General features: G+C 41.6%; 1 long non-coding RNA gene across 2 annotated transcripts in view; it reads left to right on the plus strand.

Annotated features, from left to right (window-relative positions):
• LOC126474974 (uncharacterized) overlaps window positions 1-20595 on the plus strand; it is a 57406-nt gene extending 36811 nt beyond the window's left edge. For both annotated transcript variants that reach the window (XR_007586617.1, XR_007586616.1), the window contains 2 exons: window positions 4808-5177; window positions 19509-20595. This is a non-coding gene — a long non-coding RNA (uncharacterized LOC126474974). The remainder of the gene's footprint in view (window positions 1-4807; window positions 5178-19508) is intronic.
• The last annotated feature ends 3348 nt before the right edge of the window (window positions 20596-23943 follow it).

Here is a 23943-nt window from a genome sequence, read left to right on the forward strand (position 1 = left end):
ATTGTTGCTTAGGGAGATTGGTTTAAAACCCTTAGTTTTCACTGTTTCTGTCTCCCCTGCACAGGGCACCTAGTCCTAATACTGACACACCACTCACAGTCAAGTGGATGAGCAGTGGTATATCCTGTACTTCCTGCAGAAGAGACATGATCCACAGCAGAGGATAGACTTCAAGGTAACATTGGCATCCTTGGTACGTGGCTCTCAGGAGCTCTCCCAGAACACACACCAACAACAGCTTCTAGTCATTTGACAGTATTTATGGTGATTTACAGCTATATACAAACACGAACTAACTCATCGCATGTTCAAAAACAGCATTCATAGTGGGGCTGAATTGTGGCTGGTGTAATGTTTTACAGAACAGTAAACAAATAACTTTGAAATAAAATTGTTGTTTCTCTTCTAATTTCTGGACCTGTTAAGCTAGAAGTATTACTAATTCCGTACAAGAACTAAAGCACTGAATGCAAAATGAGATATCTATTAAGGCAACAGAAAAATCTGGGATAAAATTTACCAATTCCCTGAACTTGTTATGAGGTTACAGTGGCTAAAAACTCAAAAACAGCATTTCTTACTATAAATGCATATAATACACACTCCTTTTCATCAGAAAAACTAAATGTATCATGATACATCAGTTATAATATGCACTCATTAACTGAATCACAAATGATTATTTACTATGAAGTAGGTTATGCACAATACTCATAAATTCCAAAAGATATCAAAATGTTTGCTTGTAAACACCCAAAAATTCTGAAAAATATACCTATTTTTTCATGTAATTGTACAACGAAATTAGGGGACAATTATTTTTGAATCAGGATACTGTTTCCAAGAGTTCTATAAAGTACAAATTCAGGGGCACTGACTAATAAAAACTATTGGGGGGGGGGGGGGCATACTGGGGTCCTGCCCCAGGAAATTTTCTAAATTTTAGATGAAAAACAGTGAGTTATAAAACTTCCTGGCAGATTAAAACTGTGTGCCCGACTGAGACTCGAACTCGGGACCTTTGCCTTTCGCGGGCAAGTGAGTTATAAAGTTTTTTTAAACTATTTTAGAGTCATATGATCAACATTAGAACCCCAAAAACTGGACTATTGATAACTCGACACTCCAGGAAACTCAACAAGCCTGAAACACTTTTTGGCTTTGAAAACAGAAACAAAACATAAACATGCATGATATTTTTGTAAAAAGCTAATTTAATTTACAGTAATAATCGTGCTTATAGACTATTACAGAGCAGTGAATATCATTAAAAGAAAAAAACATAAAATTTTGCTGTCACACAGTAATAGCACTTTGATTAATAAGTGAAATAGCTAATTTAAGCTTAGTTTGAATAAGGTTCAGGGTTCATTAAATAACAACAATATCTCAAAGTTAATGCTTTAATGCAGTTAATAAAGTTAATACAGTGTGCCTAATACTTTCAGTCAAAAAGTATGTAAATAGCTGGTTTTAATTGGGTCCTCCCCCCTAAAAATATTTAAGTATTTGAAAATAACTACTAAAGTACTATAGTAATGTCTGCCCCCTGTAACAGCCGGCATGGTAGTTCAGTGCATTCGGTCAGAGGGTTAGTTGCCCTCTGTAATAAAAAAACTGAGTTAATCGATAAACAATGACCTTCAATGGATGTATTACGACGTCCATCCCGAGCAGATGCAACGAACAAAAGCGAGCAAAACGAGATTAAAAAAAAAAAAGAAAAAAAAGGTAGCTGAGTGGTCAGTGTGACAGACTGTCAATCCTAAGGGCCCGGGTTCGATTCCCGGCTGGGTCGGAGATCTTCTCCGCTCAGGGACTTTGTGTTGTGTTGTCCTAACAATCATCATTTGATCCCCATCGACGTACAAGTCACCGAAGTGGCGTCAAATCGAAAGACTTGCACCAGGTGGGCGGTCTGCCCGACGGGAGGCCCCCGTCACATGCCATTATTATTATTATACTATAGTAATATAGTAATACATAGTAATACATTACTAAACTAGTACTAATATTTTGAAACTGAAAATTTAACATTATGTATGTATTTCATTCTCCATTTTATAAGGATTTTTAATATTGCTCTAAATGGCACTATTAGGGCTTGAGTGTCATTAGAAAGGTGCAAATGTTGACCATCTGAATGGATTACTGAATGTGAAGTCATTGATAACTGGTCGGATATCCAATTCATCCAAAACATCTTGGTGGGCACGAAGAACAGCCAAGTTGTTCAATCGCATCTGTCCCATTGTTGATCGGAGATATGACTTTAAATGTCTAAGGGAGCTAAATGACCATTCTGCTGTTACTGTCATGACTGTAGCTATTTGGAGAAGCTTCATGCACTTCACTACTTCACATAACACTTCTGCAACAGGCTCTTTTGTAATGCACTTTCTTACATCAAGCATGTTTTTTAAGACCAGTTGTTTTTTATTAGCGATATCACCTACTACATTCAAGTGTAAGTGCAGTCTCTCAATGTCTAGGTCATTTTTGAAAGACTCAGTTGCTTTGTTTCACCTCTTATTACTAAAAGCAAGCACTCTTGTTCAACTGCAATGACCTGACTGAGTCCAGTTGAAGCAAACCGCTCAGTAATGCAAGATTGCATCACTTCACTATCTTCAATGTAAATAGCTTTGTAGTATTCCTTTGGGATTTTGAAAGTGTGCGGTGAGTTGGTTTCGTTGTTTTCATACTTCTTTGGTATACTTCAATTCCGAGGAAGTGAAGGATCATCAACTTTTGAAGGTTTTTCTTTTTAAAAACAATTCCCAAAAGTGTTCAAAACTATCACACCTTTCATTCAATATACAAATCAAGCCCTCATATATTTTTTCTAGATTACCAACACTTAGATGAGGGCACTGAATTTTTTCATTGACATCCTCTACTGGGTTCATTGCATGGCAATGAAGACATAAAAAGAAATAAGTCTTGAATTGTAACATTCACCAAGGTAGCCTACACATTTGTAACCTGCCTCTGTTTTGTCCTCTACAGAAAATGTTTCAGAAATCTCTAGAAGTTCTTCAAAGTTTTTCAATATTCTCAAGATACTAGTAGCTCGCATAGTCCATTGAGTCAGGCAAAGAGGTCATAGACCAGCATGGTTGTTGGTGCTCTCACAGCATATGCTTCTGAAAAGTCCCATTCTTTTGTTGATTTCCCTTATAGTGTTTATTAAGTCCTTAGCTAAAGCCATAATATCCGTCATAGATGTAAGATGGCAGAGACTGTCTACAGCTGCCAAGTCTAAACTGTGAGCAGTGCAGTGCACATAACATGCGTTTGGTTGTATATCCAAAACTAACTTTTTTAGTCCTTTGAACTTGCCTATCATATTCAAGGCACCATCGTATCGCTGTCCTCTTAAGTTATCTATTGACAAATCAAACCGAGCAAAAACACCTTTTAAATACTAAGCAGAGTTTGTGATTCAGTGTAGGGGGTCTTATATAAGACAATAAAGTATTCACTGATGATTAAGGAATCATTGACAGTACAAATACAAAATGACACTTGTTCGTGAATTGAAGAATCACTTGTTTCATCAACCATAATAAAAAAATGTTCAGTCTTCTTGATTGAAGCCAATACCTATCTCAACACAGACATTCCTAGTGGATCAATGATCTCATTTTGAATATCGTGGGATGTCCACTTATACCCCAAACACCCTAACCAATCTTTAAACTCAGATATGTTATTCCTTTGGAGTTTCAACAACTGAAAGAAATTTGAGTTTACATCTTCGTGCCCTCTAATTGCTAGTCCTTGTCACCATAGAAATTGCATCGTAATAAAAATTGTCTCAAGAGCTAAACGGCCTTTCTCCATATCACTGTCTAACTATTCATTCAACTGGGAGGCCAGACTTCAGCTAGTGACAGAATTTAGTTTCTGAACACCTTATTTATGCGTAAACATAATTTCATGAAAACAGAATTTTTCTATAGCCTTTTTCCAATTAGAAAACCTTATGGAAGTAAATGCATCTTCTTTTTTTGAAGAAAACTGTAATAGATTTTTAACATCTCTCTCTTTGCAGGTTTTGCAAAAAGCTTTTCCGGTAGATATTCTAACGATGTATATTTGATCAACCAAAACCTCTGAAATGATCTTCCCTTACCAGATTGTCCAGGTTTCAGCTGTGAACAGTTCTTGCCTGAAGACAATGAAACAATTGACGACACAATAATTGTTGGAGGTTGACTTGCAGTATCATCAACTTCCAAGTGCACCTTATTGGTGGCAAATTTATCCATTGCAAATTTAGTTCACAATACACTAAGAGACTAAAGTATAGAAAAAAAACTATAGTCATATAAAATAGTCCACTAGACACTAAAGTTGGAACAGTAAACACGTCTGCAGCATGCACTGAATGAAACTATCCACACCGAATGACTGCAACAGTAGGGTGTGCTTTATATAGCTGCAGCATTGTACTGTCTCGAAGTGTCAAGGCGACGTGAGGTGGAGGGTTCCAGGCGCTTCTGCTCCAGTCCTTTTGATGCCGCTGCAGCCATAGTGCTGGCCCGCCGGCGCCAGATTTTACCTGAAGGTCTGCACACTGGGACAAATCCTAAGTGTGCCCACAGCACCGTAACACTATCATGATTCACACCACTTTTTTTCAGTTAACCTGCTTACTACCATAATAATTATTTGTTTTAACTCATTACTGAATGTATTTAAAAAGGTAACTATCGTCAAACAAAGAAAATTAACAATTCCAACATAATTTTATGATTTTACAAAGCATAATATAACTAATAATTTTCTTAAATTATTGCAGGGGCTCCTTGGAGGATGGCCATCATAATATGCACCTCCAACAGCAGCTGGATGCCACAGGAAGCGCACCTCACAGGCGCATACCAGGTTCAGAAGGCCAGGAGAATGGCTCGGCCACGAGAGAAACTCGCCGCGGTCGCGGATAGCATGGGGAACTTCAACAGAGCCCTGATAGTGCTAGGATCGCACCTATCGGGCGCGGACCCAATACGGAATGCCTTGGGATGTCCGCTACCTCAGAAGAGAGCTGCAACGGGCGTGGACCGAAGATGGAGCGCCTAGAGACTGATACTGCCGCCAGAAATGGCCACAGTGGGCGCGGACGGCATAGGGAGCAACACACACCGCCCCAAGCATAAATATGGGACAAGGTCAGCTCGTCAACCTCCCCCCCCCCCCCCCCCCCCCCCGAGTCCTTTTGTACTTCCCTCCTCTGCCTTCCCCACTCCCTGGCACGTCTGCTCAGCACCCCCCACCCCTATTATGGATCCTCATCTTCCATTGACTCATTTCCCCCCTCCCCATTCACTTTTCCTCTCCTTCCCCCCCCCCCCCCCCCTTTTTTCCCGTCATCTGTCCTGTCCAGTTTCCCCCCACCTGCTCTCGGGTATGGTATGTCATATTTGTGCCAACTTTTTAGTGCAGTGTTTAAGTGAGTGTCCAGTGTTGTGTGTCTTTCCACAGTGTTGCGAACAGAAATCATGCTGTCGCTGGGTGTGCATTTTATATCTCTTGCGAACAGAACCCAGACTGTCGCAGTGTTTTTTAATGGTCTGTCTATTATTTTTCTGCTTCCTGTGTATTTTATTAGCATCATCAACCCTGTGTTTTATGTTTTAAGCTCCAGAATTTTCTGCCATTTTACCTTTAAGGCACCGATTTTATCGCCAACTGTTATTTTTTATTATCTTCATCTTTTTAAAACAAATTCTGTAGGCTGAAGAGCGGCGTAATAAGCTGCTGCCAGCCCGCCCCCTTCAGGGGGAATCGAAACTCAATAAAGGAAAAAAAAAAAAAAACTCGTCAACCAGTCTCAGGGAACACCTGATGAGGACGCCGAGTTACGACGTCAAAATATCGTGTTGGGAAGACGCGGACCACCGGCAGTACACACGATTCTACGAGATGACAACATGTTGTTGTTGCTGTGGTCTTCAGTCCTGAGACTGGTTTGATGCAACTCTCCATGCTACTCTATCCTGTGCAAGCTTCTTCATCTCCCAGTACGTACTGCAACCTACATCCTTCTGAATCTGCTTAGTGTACTCATCTCTTGGTCTCCCTCTACGATTTTTACCCTCCACGCTGCCCTCCAATACTAAATTGGTGATCCCTTGACGCCTCAGAACATGTCCTACCAACCGATCCCTTCTTCTGGTCAAGTTGTGCCACAAACTCCTCTTCTCCCCAATTCTATTCAATACCTCCTCATTAGTTACGTGATCTACCCATCTAATCTTCAGCAGTCTTCTGTAGCACCACATTTCGGAAACTTCTATTCTCTTCTTGTCCAAACTATTTATCGTCCATGTTTCACTTCCGTACATGGCTACACTCCATACAAATACTTTCAGAAACGACTTCCTGACACTTAAATCTATACTTGATGTTAACAAATTTCTCTTATTCAGAAACGCTTTCCTTGCCATTGCCAGTCTACATTTTATATCCTCTCTACTTCGACCATCATCAGTTATTTTGCTCCCCAAATAGCAAAACTCCTTTACTACTTTAAGTGCCTCATTTCCTAACCTAATTCCCTCAGCATCACCCGACTTAATTCGACTACATTCCATGATCCTCGTTTTGCTTTTGTTGATGTTCATCTTATATCCTCCTTTCAAGACACTGTCCATTCCGTTCAACTGCTCTTCCAAATCCTTTGCTGTCTCTGACAGAATTACAATGTCATCGGCGAACCTCAAAGTTTTTATTTCTTCTCCATGGATTTTAATACCTACTCCGAATTTTTCTTTTGTTTCCTTTACTGCTTGTTCAATATACAGATTGAACAACATCGGGGAGAGGCTACAACCCTGTCTCACTCCCTTCCCAACCAGTGCTTCCCTTTCATGCCCCTCGACTCTTACAACTGCCATCTGGTTTCTGTAAAAATTGTAAATAGCCTTTCGCTCCCTGTATTTTACACCTGCCACCTTCAGAATTTGAAAGAGAGCATTCCAGTCAACATTGTCAAAAGCTTTCTCCAAGTCTACAAATGCTACAAACGTAGGTTTGCCTTTTCTTAATCTAGCTTCTAAAATAAGCCGTAGGGTCAGTATTGCCTCAAGTGTTCCCATATTTCTACGGAATCCAAACGGATCTTCCCCGAGGTCGGCTTCTACCAGATTTTCCATTCGTCTGTAAAGAATTCGCATTAGTATTTTGCAGCCGTGACTTATTAAACTGATAGTTCGGTAATTTTCACATCTGTCAACGACTGCTTTCTTTGGAATTGGAATTATTATATTCTTCTTGAAGTCTGAGGGTATTTCGCATGTCTCATATATTTTGCTCACCAGATGGTAGAGTTTTGTCAGGACTGGCTCTCCCAAGGCTGTCAGTAGTTCTAATGGAATGTTGTCTACTCCCGGGGCCTTGTTTCGACTTAGGTCTTTCAGTGCTCTATCAAACTCTTCACGCAGTATGATATCTCCCATTTCATCTTCATCTACATCCTCTTCCATTTCTATAACATTGCCCTCAAGTACATCGCCCTTGTATAGACCCTCTATATACTCTTTCCACCTTTCCACCTTTCTGCTTTCCCTTCATCGCTTAGAACAGGGTTTCCATCTGAGCTCTTGATATTCATACAAGTGGTTCTCCTTTCTCCAAAGGTCTCTTTAATTTTCCTGTAGGCAGTATCTATCTTACCCCTCGTGAGAAAAGCCTCTACATCCTTAAATTTGTCCTCTAGCCATTTCTGTTTAGCCATTTTCCTCTCGATCTCATTTTTGAGACGTTTGTATTCCTTTTTGCCTGCTTCATTTACTGCATTTTTATATTTTCTCCTTTCATCAATTAAATTCAGTATTTCTTCTGTCACCCAAGGATTTCTACTAGCCCTCGTCTTTTTACCTACTTGATCCTCTGCTGCCTTCACAACTTCATCCCTCAAAGCTACCCATTCTTCTTCTACTGTATTTCTTATCCCCCTTTCTTGTCAATTGTTCCCTTATGCTCTCCCTGAAACTCTGTACAACCTCTGGTTCTTTCAGTTTATCCAGGTCCCATCTCCTTAAATTCCCACCTTTTTGCAGTTTCTTCAGTTTTAATCTGCAGTTCATAACCAATAGATTGTAGTCAGAATCCACATCTGCCCCTGGAAATGTCTTACAATTTAAAACCTGGTTCCTAAATCTCTGTCTTACCATTATATAATCTATCTGAAACCTTTTAGTATCTCCAGGGTTCTTCCATGTATACAACCTTCTTTCATGATTCTTGAACCTAGTGTTAGCTATGATTAAGTTGTGCTCTGTGCAAAATTCTATCAGGCGGCTTCCTCTTTCATTTCTTAGCCCCAATCCATATTCACCTACTACGTTTCCTTCTCTTCCTTTTCCTACTGTCGAATTCCAGTCACCCATGACTATTAAATTTTCGTCTCCCTTCACTATCTGAATAATTTCTTTTATGTCATCATACATTTCTTCAATTTCTTTGTCATCTGCAGAGCTAGTAGGCATATAGAGTTGTACTACTGTCGTAGGCGTGGGCTTCATGTCTATCTTGGCCACAACAATGCGTTCACTGTGCTGTTTGTAGTAGCTTACCCGCATTCCTATTGCTTTATTCATTATTAAACCTACTCCTGCATTACCCCTATTTGATTTTGTATTTATAACCCTGTATTCACCTGACCAAAAGTCTTGTGCCTCCTGCCACCGAACTTCACTAATTCCCACTATATTCAACTTTAACCTATCCATTTCCCTTTTTAAATTTTCTAACCTACCTGCCCGATTAAGGGATCTGACATTCCACGCTCCGATCCGTAGAGCGCATGTTTGCTTTCTCCTGATAAGGACGTCCTCCTGAGTAGTCCCCGACCGGAGATCCGAATGGGGGACTATTTTACCTCCGGAATATTTTACCCAAGAGGACGCCATCATCATTTATCCATACAGTAAAGCTGCATGCCCTCGGGAAAAAATTACGGCTGTAGTTTCCCCTTGCTTTCAGCCGTTCGCAGTACCAGCACAGCAAGGCCGTTTTGGTTAGTGTCACAAGGCCAGATCAGTCAATCATCCAGACTGTTGCCCCTGCAACTACTGAAAAGGCTGCTGCCCCTCTACAGGAACCATATGTTTGTCTGGACTCTCAACAGATACCCCTCCGTTGTGGTTGCACCTACGGTACGGCGCCGGCCGCAGTGGCCGAGCGGTTAAAGGCGCTACAGTCTGGAACCGCACGACTGCTACGGTCGCAGGTTCGAATCCTGCCTCGGGCATGGATGTGTGTGATGTCCTTAGGTTAGTTAGGTTTAAGTAGTTCTAAGTTCTAGGGGACTTATGACCACAGCAGTTGAGTCCCATAGTGCTCAGAGCCATTTTTTTACTGTACGGCTATCTGTGTTGCCTCCCCACCAACGGCAAGGTTCATGGCGGGGGAGGGGGGGGGGATGACAACATATCGCTGGGAAAGTCTTAGAAATTATATTTGAGTAATTTGTTTCCGCCCTTCTCTGTTGTGGTAGTGTTACAGTAACTGTAAGGGATTGATTCCTGAGTCAATCCATATGAAGTGGTCCAGTGAGGATTGATTGACCATTTTTAAATGCCGTCCGCGAGGTGTGCATGTACATAAAGGTACAGTAAACAGAGCAAGCGCTCTCCGAATGTGGAGGTGACTGAATACGCCTTGGTTACATGTACAGGCAATTTTAGAACACAGAACGATAGCTTATGTCGCAGTCGCATGGACGGATCTGACATAAAATCGAAAGAAATGCGAAAACTGATTAGCGCAGAGGTTTAAACTAACCTAATATACACCGAAATGCGGTGAAAATGAGAACGTACTTGCTTATCTTCTGGTTCGCAGGTGGGAATTTGTACATGGAGTCAAGTATGCGGCAACAAGAGGAATGTAGGAAAACAATGACATCGAAGCGAGCGGAATAAGGATGGCAGTCTATTTTTTCTCGTTGAGTTCGTATTATAGTTTATGTCTACTGAGGTAGCAGTGATATACGTGAGTTGAATACTGTATTTGATACTTTTCAGGAGGACAGAGAATCATTCACGTCTAAACTTACTTACATCTGTGTTAAATGATAACAGAGAGTGTACGGGATGATCGATTGAGACAGAGCTGCTACTAGGTACGATTCAAACGTTGACCCATTTATTCCAGAGAAGAACAATCGCTGAAGGTCGATTTTTTTCCAGTATTGTATTTGGATGTTTTAGTCACGTGATATAGCCTGCATTCTAGTCATATGCGGCTACGTGTTCCGTATGTGGTTTAAGTCACTGTCTACTTGCGATCGTTAACGATGAACCCGTCGGTCATCAGAGGATTTCCATCTCATGTGTGATGAAAGTTGACACATTCCTCTAAACCCACTTTGTTTTACGCGATCCCCACCCTGTCGCATGCTTGGTGTAAAATCGAGACTTCAGCGTCATAACTAAGTTAGCTGTGGGTATTTGTGAGGGGCTGTAATCGTTGTGTACACACTTACCCGACAGACGGGTGTTTACAGAGTTGGTGACAGGATGACTTGTAATTTTCACATGTTGGACGCTGCTGTTATGTGTATCTGTTTGCTTGTAGGATGTACCGGCTGCTAATAACTATCATTTTTATATAGACCTGATGGAGTAATAGTATTATTTCTGACTCGTGATCGGGTGTGATCATTGGGCACTAGACGTGTCCGCAGGGCTATATTGGGCTCGTATCATAGAAAGGAAAAGTTTTACGATTGGGGGACAGATAGCTTGGTGTAGGGGAACCGAGGAGAAGGATGTATGTCTGACAGGACGGAAAAGTAAGCGGTCTAAGGTTACCGCCCGTTTTTAAGTACTGAACTTTCTAGTCTTAGGAGTGTGTGTTTGTTTATGTTCTCTCTCTCTCTCTCTCTCTCTCTCTCTCTCTCTCTCTCTCCTACCGGAACCTCCTATGCACCGAGCCTGGACTCTAGAACAATATTTTACACATGATAGATTGGATGATTTACTTAAAAATGTGTCGAACTACGTTGTGTATAAATATCGCTCCGTTCTTGTTCTTCATAACTGTATGCTATTAAATTAAGGCACTTTGAAATCTGTTACTATAGATCGATATGGTGTGCTAAGCTCCAAGACTTGGTTACATTTCGAGAAACGTGGTGCATTTGGAGGGGTTAGGACTAGGAAAGCTCTTATTCATCTGCTCGGTTGAGGAATAATTGGGTAGCGATGTTGCAGGGCTGGTTGGTCAATGCCGAGGTGAGGATGGTCTTTTAATGTGACTAGATAGCTATGTGACCCCAATACGCAGAGAGATTGATCGAGTACTATGCGTGAGGTCTTAGAAATATGTATCGCGTTGTCTGGTATAATTTGATCGTTTTTTGTGTGTTCGAGAATTAAGTGTGAATGGAAGTGCTGAGCAGTCATCTATGAATGTTTGCAATGATACTTGCAAAGTAGAGGATGTATGGTTTAGCTATGATACCGAAATTAGGAAAACAAGCTGTCACATGATTGGCCAGTGTTGGACTTACTATAAAATTTTTCTCGATATCAGCTGTTATGTATAATATTACAGTAGATCGGTGGTGTCTTATCCATCGCATCTGTGCATTGGGAAGGACATAATGATTGACTGACAATGCTTGTTTGAGTTGGGGGACAAATTTTGGTTGATGGACCGCAACTTCCGGTGTTGCTAGCACCGAAAACGGTGATCCTGTACTTGTGTGCAAAAATGACCAATCACTACAAATGGAATGCAGAGTTATAAACTATTCGGTCACTGCGACATATGAGTTTAAATGTAGAAGTGGTCAATCACTTTCGAGGGAAGTCGCCACAACGCCACCAGGCTCTTCTAGTTTCCTTGTGATGTGGGTGTCCTTTATTTAAAATCATTCAATGTTATGCTATCGACTGTAAGAATATGATTTACAAGGTGCAAGGTATAGTTTCCTGTGAGAGGCCATGCATCAGTCCGTGTTAATGTCTGTTTAGAATCAGACACTGACTTCGAAGTTGCGGCAGAAAGACGAAATGTTCATCAGTGTCCAAAAGCGTGTTAGAAAACACTGTTTGAACAAGGGTCAGAGGTAACTTCTCATTCTCTTAGAGTATGGGTGATCAAACTTTAAAGTGGCCTGTGCAGCGTATGTATATTTAATATGATCTTGTTCATATAGGCAGCTGCAGTTTGAAGTGTCTGAGTTGGTGAGCTGTTAGGAATTCTCGGATGGTCGCACTGTGAGTTATTCGGGGAGATTATTGTGAATTCGGTTTGTCCTCGCTGGAGGTGGATCGCATTGGTGCCTTCGTCACTTTTTCAGGTGTTTGATGGTAGAGGATACTTGTACCTAGTTTGGGGCGTACAACATTGCGCGCGTTTCCGGCGAATGGTCAAAACAAGGTCCTGTTGTAGTAACTGAGATCGTTCTGTTTATAGACAGGTTGCAGAAGGTAATAGATACGTCTTTCTCTGACTTAAATTGCAGAGATCAGATGGGTGAAGATAAATTCATACTCATCTATGCTTAGAAAGAGAGAATGCTTTTTTCTTATTAAGTGAGTCTTGGCAGGAGTGAATATCGTTTTATATATGCGAGTGTTTAAGATTTGTGAGTGGAAATAGTCAGCACAGTGCGAATGACGTCGGGTTCGCTGGCTGGAGGAGAAACTGTTTACATGTCCTGTTGGAGACGCAAGGGGGGGATAGAGATCTGCGCTATTGAGGAATCCATTTGTGCACTGTATGTTGTATAGCTGGAGAGCAGGTATAGAGAGAGCCCACTTCAGCATTCTGGTCCTGGGGCTGAGTGGACGGCTGTTTAGATGGACAGCTATGTGGCTTTGACATGCCACCGTCGGCGCTCGGACACTCACTTTGTAAGGTGCTATGGGATTAGTTTGAGTATTTAGTACTTGTTTTGGTGGTTATTGGATTAAGAACTGTAATATTGAAGGTCATGTCCTCAGCGGGACATCTGTGTAATTGAATAAGAGTGTTTACGTATTTGAAGATATGTTTCGCGATTGGTGATGTTAAGTTGATGGCACAATTTAGCTACCACTGTAAAAAAATAGCTGTCTGCTGCTGAAAGGAAGAAAGAAAGAAAGGGGTGACCTTGGCCCCAGACCTGATGGCTGAGTTATTAGATAAGAGCAAGTGATAGTTGTTGAATGATGCTGTGTTCGGATATAGGAGCCTCTAAACGGCAGTGCGAGATTTTTTTTTATGTGGAAATTTATGCAATCTATAGATAGTGATATTCAACCGCTAGTGACAACAGTTAAGAGCGGAAAAATAGGTCCAAATCGAGCGCTGGCATAATGTTGCGGCAATGGTAATAATATTTCATTCAAGGTGGATGTGGTAAATATGGACTAGGCTTTGAATATTGGTGTGAGTGTCGTATGTGCTTGATGCTCAGTATAAAAGTTTGACTGTTTAATTGTGTTTGGTATTTCTGGGTGTGTGTAAAATTAATTTTAGTGTTGAAAGTGCGAGAAACATGGGTTCATTGGTGTTTAGATAGAGGCTACGTTCGTAATTCGAAAAGAGGGTATGAGAATGGTAAATTGATTGATGGACATGGTTTGTGGGGTGATATATGAGTGTCAAGATAGGGTTGAGGACGTTTGCGTATGTTGATGGTGGGATGGGCGTGAGGTTAGGTGCGATGGGAGGAGTATATTAGATCTTATTTTTTTAAAGAAATGTTGTAAAGTAAGAATAATATTGAGAAGGTTTTTGATGGCTAGGCACGCAACAAGGCGAGAGCAGGGATGTGTAGTTAAGTTTAGTTAAAGGACCGTGTAATGTCGTGTCAGGAGCAATGTGCAGTGTGCTACTGTGTCATAGGAGGTAAAGACATGTGCTGCTATGATGTGTCTAGCATATGGAGGCTGCGCTTTGGAGTTATGCTACGTTGTTATAAAGTTGACTTTCACAGTGTTCTCGATGATTACACGCACCTGCAGCGCAGATCAGAGTGATTGGTTTTCCGTCACCATCTCGGTTGCATGTGAATAGTAAATGTTTTCCGGGCCATGTTAATCATGTGTGTCAACGTGCTATGGGCTATTCTGACAATAGACGTGAAGGCAGGTCCAGACCTGAGACACTGGTGGTATACATGAGAAGAACAATCCAGCTTTGACATGTGTCAGAGGAGAGTGCCCTTTCTGGTCGGCTGTCACGAGCGCTCAGAAGTTGAACTTGGCTGAAGACTCTGGAACCCCCTCCCCCGCCGACCACACGCGCGCGGCCTGCCTTGGAGCGTAATCTAAGGCGCATAGGCGATATCAATTTCTCCGGTGTTTGGCGTGAATGTGACTGTGTTGAGGTCATTTATGGGGGAGGCTGAGCAGAGACTTTTGGTCAGTTTGGCAGCTGTGGGTGTTTGTGCGCATCTGTTGCACTATTTTGCGAGCATGTCTGTGCACTGTGCTGTGCTTTATTTGGAGAGTTTAAGAGTACAGAGCTCGTCTGCTGATATTGTGTACTGCATTATTTAAGAGCTGTTTGCTATTGTGTGGTGAAATTAGGAGTTGTTTACGCGTTTGTGGCCTGTGTCAGATGACCACAGTCGGATCAGTGCGGGTGTTTTGTGACAAATATACTCTACGACTAAATAAAAGGGCTCCAAATAAATAGAGTGCAGTCCTTCCTTACTTCCCTGAGCAGCACAGCGCAGTCTGAGTGGTTTTTGCGCAAAAACTGCAATCTGATCAGACTGTGAGTGAGTCAACAAATAACTGGACAAATTTATCTGTAGAGGAGTTAGAGGTCTGGATCGGAATGAATGTCTTGATGGGTGCGGTTGTATTGCCACGTGTAGTGCACAACTGGAGTTCAGAACCTGCCTTATGTCAGCCTTACGTATCGAAACCTATGGGATGCAAAAGTTTCAAAAAGATATGTCCCAAATATATAAAATACACTCTTTCCACCGTCCATCAGGCTATGGACTGAAATTATTTCCGAAAATTAGGAGTTGTTTGGCTATTTGGGCGTAAATGTTTTGCATTATGTACGAGTGGTTCGCATGTCTATAGGCTGTGCTATGAGTTATTTTTAACTGTTTACAGTTAGCAAGCGTGTGTCTAGAGCATTATAAATGAGTTATGTAGGAGTGTTTTGCAGGCCTGTATGGTGTGGAACATGTCAGTGTGTTACATATACTCCATTCCTAAATAAAGTAATTGGTTCCTCCATCCATGGGCCTGGTGCAGGGTGAGTCCTTTTCGTTTGCAACAATTTTCTTAGGTTGGTGGCGGAAGCGCAAGTGAAGTTTTTTTACCGACAGATTTCAAACTTGGCGCTGGTTCCTAGGAGGAAGTGGCGGTCGGGCGGCTGAGGTTAGTACAAGTGCCCTTTCTTTCCAACAATTTTGTTAGGTTGGTAGAGAAAGCGGAAGTGACCTTTCTTTACTGCCAGAATTCAAACTCGGCACTTGTTCCTAGGAAGAGGTGGCTGTCTGGTCCTCGAAAAGTAGTTGAACCCCTCTGCATACGTATATGAAATAGAATTATTTAATATGATTAAAACTGAAATGGAATTAAGTACTTAGGTAATTGATAGGTTAGATGAGCGATGTGGGAGTTAGCATATTTACAGAAGACTATGTCCGTCGCGTGTATGGAGGGCGTGTGACGTAAGTGGGGCAGCGGCGCAGCGATTGTACAGTTATAACGCGCGCATGAGAGAGTCAATTAGTGAGCATTCTAGTGCAGACCAAACGTGCTGTTATACAGTGATGGTGCATTCCACTGTCGAGCAAACTTTGCCGCCAAAAGTGTAGCACTGCGTTTTCGCTCACACAAGGACACTTGGTGGACGGTGAGCAGTCGGCATCGACAGGTTTAAACGTGCCCAGGAAAACAACTTTGGCGCCAAAAGTGTGGCAGGGAACGGCCGACCGCTGTGTGATTCAGCTCCGAGGCAAACAATTTTGGCGGGAAACGTGCGGAGGCGACGAATACATGTGGTGAGCGGACAAGGGACCGCTGTGACGTCAAACTCGGCAAGTTCCAGCGTGTCCAGCGAAAACATGTTTACGACATGGGAGCGATCGCTGGTCTCGCACCCAGAGTACCCGCACTCCAGCGGCAGCATCATGTGACAGGCGTCGGCAGTCACTCCGCGCGCTCACCAGGGGGTGGCGAGGATTTGAACTAATTCAGTTGGACCACGGACGTCGTGGCGACTGCACTGCGATATCAAAGATGTGTGGTGATTGTGTTGGAGAACACGTGATGACCGTACTGCTTGAAATAAAGTCTTCAGTCCCTTCCCCCCTGAAAAATCGAAGGACGCGACTTAGGTTAATATAAGTGCAGTTTATTATTTGACGCGATTCTGATAGGTAACCAGTGAAAAAAGATAAGTAACGGAGAAAGTTCGTACGTGTGATCGATATGGTGTTGGGATTTGAACTTGTGATAGATTTTGTTTTGGATGTAAGGAAAATGGCTTTCTCGCCGAAAAAATCGGACATCTTGAATAAATAATAAATGATAATAATAAATAGAAGTACAGTTTTCGAGACAATATCGTGTTGGAATTTGAATTTGGCGCAATTTTCTAGTGGAGGTAGGCCTATAATAATAATAAATAATAATAATAATAATAAATGATAATAAATGATAAATAATAATAATAAATGAGAATAAATGATAATAAATGAGAATGAATGATAATGAATATTAATAAATGATAATAAATAATAATGAATAATAATAAACAAAAGCACGGTTTTGCAGCCATTATCGTGTTGAATTTGAATTTGGCGCCTATTTTTTCTGGAGGCTTAGGTTAGTGGACGTAGCCCAATTGGTCTATTTAAATAATAATAAAGGAATGTGGAGGAATATCCACGTTAAATATCCGCCCACAAGTATCAGAACTATTTGGCTCCATAGACACACGGAAGCCTCCTCTACCCTGGAAAAGAAAGATGATCAAATTACCTCCATTGCCTGCCTATAGTAATGCAACGTGGTGGTCACCCAGGTCCACATCTACATACGTAAAAAAATCATCCCGATTTGGAAAATACATCTGAAAAAGGGAAAAACGAGAATAATTAAGTGGGCCGCTGTTCACACTATAAAGATCACCGATTTCTTACAGCCAGACTGGAAGTTGTTTCCCGCTGAGAAACATAACGCATACATTTCAGTAGCAGGATACTTGACCCACTACATCTTCAAACATGAGAACTCGAACGTACAGAACTTCTTCGAAACTTGCGTGAACAACACTGGCATCTACAAAAACAATTTAGCAAAGCTTCCTATCACACTCCAGATACGAACAAACAGGCGTGCCTGCGAACAGTTGAGAATCATTTCGGAAGAGATGGCAACCACTGACATAATACTGATAAGGCTGCGAAATATCGACTTCGGTTTCAAGTAGCCTAAACCTCAACACCTTAAAATAGAAGAAGTCCTCGGAAGGAAAAAAGAATAAGTTCCAAATGCAATCCACTAGTGAGAACGGAGGAACTATCGTACGACATTGAGCAATAATTGAGGATTGTGTATGTGCCAAATTATACCTTTATCTTTCAGAAATTAATTACACACCATAACGTCGTAACATCCTCTATGGTTTAAACAGAACTGAAATGTGACAGCTACGTGGCACGCTCCGTGTAAGTCAACGGAAGTCGTCCAGTGGTATTCGTTCCCATTCTTCTATGAGGGCCGATGAGAGTTCCTGGTGAGTCTGTTATGGAACAAGACGACCTAAACACGTCTGTCAAGCATGTCCCACATTTGCACGGTGGGGTTAAGGTCCGGACTCACCACCGACCATTCAATTACTTCGATGTCCAGGCTTCACAAGACATCCCTGCTAACGCCCGCCACGTAGGCCCTGGCATTTAAAGGAATTCAGGGCTACCACCGGATGCAGCACCCACCGTATGGTTCAACAGGATCTGTTCGATGTAGTGTCAGGCTGCAAGGCGACCGTGCACTACGAGATCCGTATGGCTATGAACACTGAATCCTCGCCACAATACCACACAACTATAGAAATTTTGTCAACAACATTTGGCAGGTTCCGCTCACCACGGGTCACCGCACACTAACATGGCCATCACCTTACGTCAGAGGATATCTCGACTCGTTTGTGAATAAAACGTTTCGCCAATGACGAAGTCGCCAGTTGACACAGGAACGGCAGAACTGAAGGCGAGCTGCAAGATGTTGTCGTGTCTAGCGGGGTACTCTAACAGGACACATGGATCATCAGGTTCTTTCTCCTAACCTGTTCATTACAGTTTGATCGGAAAAAACTGCCCCAGTGGCCCTTCTGATATCTTTTGCAGTACTCTAGCGAAATATGTACGGCGCCGCAGCGCAGACATGGCCAGATATCTTGACGGTGGGTTGCCACTACTCATTTTCTAATCCACACACCTATTAGGTCTAATAAAAAGGAATTTCTTCATGACGAGGAAAAAGAAGATTCCCCTTGATAAAGAAAATGCAATGGTCCCTAACGCACAGCGGTAAAGGCTTGCGACAATGTTGAGGGTAGCCATGGAATGTGGCTGTCAAGCTCGGCATAACTTTTGGTGTTTTTTCGAGAGGAGTAGACTACGTGCTGATATGGAATCTCACTTTCTAACACCGGCACACATACAAACGAGACACTTCAATACATATGCATTTTCATCGTGCGTAACCTTAAGACACAGTTCTCACACTTTCATGATGAAAGCGGCCATTTTGCATTAGACAGACGAATTCCCTTACGGTTAGGCGGCTGAAACTGCCAGTCCCCCAACACATCCGTGCGGTTCCCGATCTCCTCATGCATAGACCACTTCTGTTCTTTTATCTTCCAGGTTCTCGTTGTAACCTTCCACTAAATATTGCTTTTACGTTAGAGAAAAACATAGTACTACATTACGCTCGACGAATGTTCATACTATGAAACAGAGTAGGACATAAACATTACGAGGAACATAGATCCATAGGACCTGCATGAATTTCAAGATATAATTATTTTTACCCAACGTGCTACGAGTATTTGCATATTAGCCTGACATCTCGGTTACATGTCTGAAAGTTATAACTTCCCAAATGTGTACTTTATTCCATGCATTTACAGAAAAAAAAATTGGCATGTAAAAATTAAAATTAAACGTAGAATAGTTCATGCAATCTAGTTCGTTCTAATTGTGATATTCACAGTGGAAAAAAATCCAAAACTGTCATGGAAAAGACCATTTCATTTACAAGTTGTGTGACAGTAGTTCAAACTTACAGAGCAATACAAGGTCACAAATTCAGACCAAATGAAACACACGTGTCACAATAAAATGTGCCCAGACAGTTACATCAATACAAAGCGTATACCCATCAAGTGGCAGCGCAGGCGTGCATTCTCGCCTGCAGAGGACCATAAATGTCCTGTATGTATTGTCCCAAGCATCACACACTTATTGTTCCAAGCACCACGTACCTTTCGTTGCAATTCGGCAAAGTTTCTTGCAGGCCTTGGACAACGAGTAACATCCCGCTTCACCATGTCCCACACACTTTCAACAGGCGATAAATCTTGCGATTTTGCTGTCCAGAACAGCTGTTGTACGCCAAGAAGAGTACGTCGAGTCGCAGCTCCTGTATGTGAAAGTGCATTTTTTGTGTTGAAAAAGAACATCACCTTCCTGTCAAAGAAATGGCAATAGTGTGGAAGTAAGCACCTGCGTACCTTTGAGGGTACTGGTTACTTGACCATGGTTAAGGACACCAAATGTGACAGTATGTTGTATATGATGGCCTCCACACTATGAATCCTGAGTTGGGACGTTTGTGCTGTAGGCGAGTACACTCCAGAACAGACTGCTCACCATGTCTAAAGCGTACACGTGTACGTCCATCACTCGCATACAGAGAGAACCTGTTTTTATCACTGAAAACAACGGGACTCATATCACTCTCCAGTCGACTCCAGAGTAAGCATGCTTGGCGGTGTTGTGGAGTCGGTGATATCCCGACTTGAGGCGCACGTTATCTTAGACCTGCTGCAAGCAGATAGTTCCCTCCACTCACTGGTGATGCAGCAGATGCAGCACGTACCCGATTACTTCCTTGGATGATGTTCGGTCGGTCACCGCCACTCCCGCAACGCATAGATCATGAAGTGCGCCTCTACTACCCGGATGTCCAGAACCTGGTCTACGGGTATGGGAATGTTCCACAGACCAAAGATTAAAGCAGCAACCCATCACCAATGCAGGGGACTCAGTAATCCGTTGCTACGTCCATCAGGCTTCATGAAGTCCCGTAATGAGACTCCAGTCAGATAGGTGATGTTCAACAGGAGTAGCGCTGGTGGACGGGGCGTGGTTGTGCCCTAGAACGAATACTCTAAAACATTGCTCACCTCTAAACTCAGCACACATGTTGCCTGGAGAGACGAAACAAGGGGGCATACAGACAGTACTCCTGAGTATCATCTGATCAGTGATCTCTGATGACAGTGTGTAACGTTCCCTGGCAGCACACACACTATTAATCAAAGGAAATGACATTTAATTGTACTATGTACTCTATGAAGCAATTCGTATGTACTGTAATTGTTTAACAAAAAGATATTATTTAATTTTGTATAAAGGACATTCGTTATTATTGTAATATTTTCTGTAATAATATTCTCGATTGTAATATTTCTATACTCATAATGTAATTACGAAATATGTCAATATCTGCGATAAGAAAAATGTAAAATACAGCCATAGAGGGGAATAATGTTGTAAGATTACAAAGAGACATTCACAATCAGCAATAGTATAAATAGCAGTACATAATGTGCATTCTTTGTCGTCTTCCTCGAGAGCTGTGAGAGAGAGGGACCTATGACGTAGCATTATATGAATGAGTAGACTTCTTTTGTCTGTATCTATCTTTAGCTGCCATTAGACGAGAAATTGTAAAGGTGTGTAATTTTAATTATTGTTATGGTCTAAATACATTATAATTTATCAAAATTGTGTATTACTAACGTAAATTAGCTTGCCCATGTGATCTATAATATTTATTTAAAGAATTTTCAGCACTTTTAGCTATTATCGTTGGTGTTGCTGGGCTGTGCCGCGACCGAACGATTTGCAGCGGCGGCACATTTACAAAATTGTTCCGCTATAAAATTAACTAAACCCGTAAATCGGGAGCAGGTAAAATTAGCAGTGAATTACGAAATATTTTTCTTTTACAGTGATCCTGAGGCTGACTGAATTTATTACTGGTGTTACATTTGTGCATTCATAGGCGGATAATTAACGTTGAAGTCGTTAATCTGTTGGTTCTTTCAATTTCTAAAGCAAATAACTTAAACGTATAGAGAAGTGTGTTTTGTCAATAATAATTAAACGTTCAGGTCGGCTTGGCAATATTTAACCATTTTATGCTAACAGAGACAGTCTTGTGTTCCATAGCTAACGCCGGGAAAGAATTCAGTAAATATTTAATAAACCACTGCATTTAGAAAATGTGTGCCAAGGCCGAAATACGTAAAAAATTTAATTTAAATAATTTTCAAAGTCATAAATGTTATTAATCAGTTTGAATTAATCAGCATGAGAGGGTTGCTAAGGTTCACGCAATTTTAAATGTGCGTAATTTTGTGTAAATGAATTTTTATTTCCACGCGTTAATAAGGGGTTCTACAACAAAGTTCGTACTGAAAGAGTAAATAACAAAAATATTTAAAGCCATTTCTTCCCCATTTTCATCCATTCATTTTTACACAATAAATATTTTATATATATATATATATTCATTAAAGTGGCGCCCAATAACGCGGGGTCCGAATAAGCAGTGGCCACAAAATACCCATGAGATAATTAGGGAATTATTGTAGTCGAACTTTGTTGGACAACAATTAATAATGTTTTCATGTTTTGTATGTATTGCCTAACCAATATTGTGTGGTAATACCTGTATATGATTTTTTGCATGAGAACACTATATACCCAGAGGCAAGCTGAAGAAGAGAGCTCATTATATCAAAAAATTAATTACCTACCACAATACCAGGGGGCAGCTGCACCCAAGATAGATCACCAAAAGGTAAAGCTACAGTGTAGTTGTCCTGTGGGTAGTAAAGTAGCCTCAGTGCAGTGTTCTCGGATCATTAGTGGTGTGCTTGTTGCTAGTGCTTTTTTTAAAATAACAGGCCATTTGAGTAGTTAGTCATCGCAGTATATAATCAGTGTGTTTCAACAAATGACCATTTTTTTTGTGTGATTATGCCAGTGAAACCTGAGTGTTAGGATATTTAGTTCAGATTTTGTTTCTTTTGTTGACTATGGTTAGATTGCGTAGTCAGAAAAATATACACATGGATAATGAACAACAGTTAGCAAGCAGTGATACCGAGTTAGAAAGTGGGGCACAAAGTAATGTTAGTTGCTTAGTTCAGGAAGTACAATGTGAGAATCTGGGGGCAGAAGGGCAAGAAATGTTGCCACTGCCAGCCAGTGATTCACTTGAAAGTAGAAACACTGTGCCACCCACACGCACTAGACACGGACCAGACAGTGGTGAGGTGTCAGAAGTGCAATCATTAGCTCAATTTCCAAGCTACGTGTATGCATGAACAAGCAGAGCGTGATCGATGCCAGCTTGAGAGAGTTTTACAGTTAATGCAATCTTTGGAAGCTATGCAAAGTGAGACTGCTAGTTTGAGACAAAATTATGAAACCATACCCAAAGCGGTGCAAGAACTGAGCGAAAGAGTAGATAATATCCAGGTGGCTAACGCCAGTATCGTAGATGAAATCAGTGTACTGGCTAACAGGATGGAAAAATTAGAAACTGACACAAGTCAAGCAATAGAGCAGAAAATGTCCGAACAAAATTGAAAAGGAATTTACAAACTAGTTAGAGGCAAAAGACACCGACCACAGCGGAATGTCAACCGTCGTCTTGCGGAGCTGGCGAACAGCTTGTTGCACGGCGACGCACAGGCATGTGTGACGCCAGCCAGGTCCAACAATGATAGGCTTATAAATACAGCAGTGAAAAATTGCGACTGCGAGACAGAACAGGCAACCACTCTTAGCGAAACAAACAAATGTCACTCCAAAATAGTGATTGAGGAAAGCATGATTAAAAACCGACAGTTTCAGATATTTACAATGGAGAAGAAATCTGTTCACCCTGTAGTATTTATCAAGGGATTTAGAAACATTTTGCCTAGTGTTTGGAGTCATACACAGAAAATACAGTACGTTATGTCTTACATACAAGGAGATGCTGCATTATGGGCAACCGAAGCAGCTGACAGTTGCGACACATATGAGCAATTTGAAAAGGCATTCTTGACCAAATATTGGTCAACATGTATTCAGGAGAGATTACGGAAAGAGGTATATAATCCAGAGCCGTATTCTCCACGATTAGGCAATTTGCGAAAATATTTTGAGAAATACATTAATAAGACCCGAGCAGATTTCATAACAGTCTAGAAGTAACGGAAACGGTTACAGAAATGGTCGAAATAACACGCCTCCACCAAATAATGGAAACGGCGGAGGTAACAATAGGAGACAAGATTATGTACAAAACGGGAATAGTCCGCCGGTGAACAACGACCGGAAAAGGAGGTTCGATGACCGATATGAAACAGGCCCACCAAGCAATAGTAGATAGAAAAATGACAGTGGGCCGTGGAACACCAATACCTATAACGATGCAAACCGGCAAAACAGTGAAAGATATGACAATAACCGACCACCACCACAAAATGCGCCAATTGCGCAACCGTGGCGGCCGACGCAACACAACTTACACATAGTGGAGGTCAGCGCCACAGAGCAGCCACACCCATCCATCAGTAATAATCCAACAAACTAGATTCAGCCGAGATACGCTCTCCATCGTCGGCTGAGGTTTGGAGTGAGAGCAGCCCGATACAGAACAAAAC

Source organism: Schistocerca serialis, chromosome 4 (genome assembly GCF_023864345.2).
Source record: "Schistocerca serialis cubense isolate TAMUIC-IGC-003099 chromosome 4, iqSchSeri2.2, whole genome shotgun sequence".
Lineage (NCBI taxonomy): Eukaryota > Metazoa > Arthropoda > Insecta > Orthoptera > Acrididae > Schistocerca > Schistocerca serialis.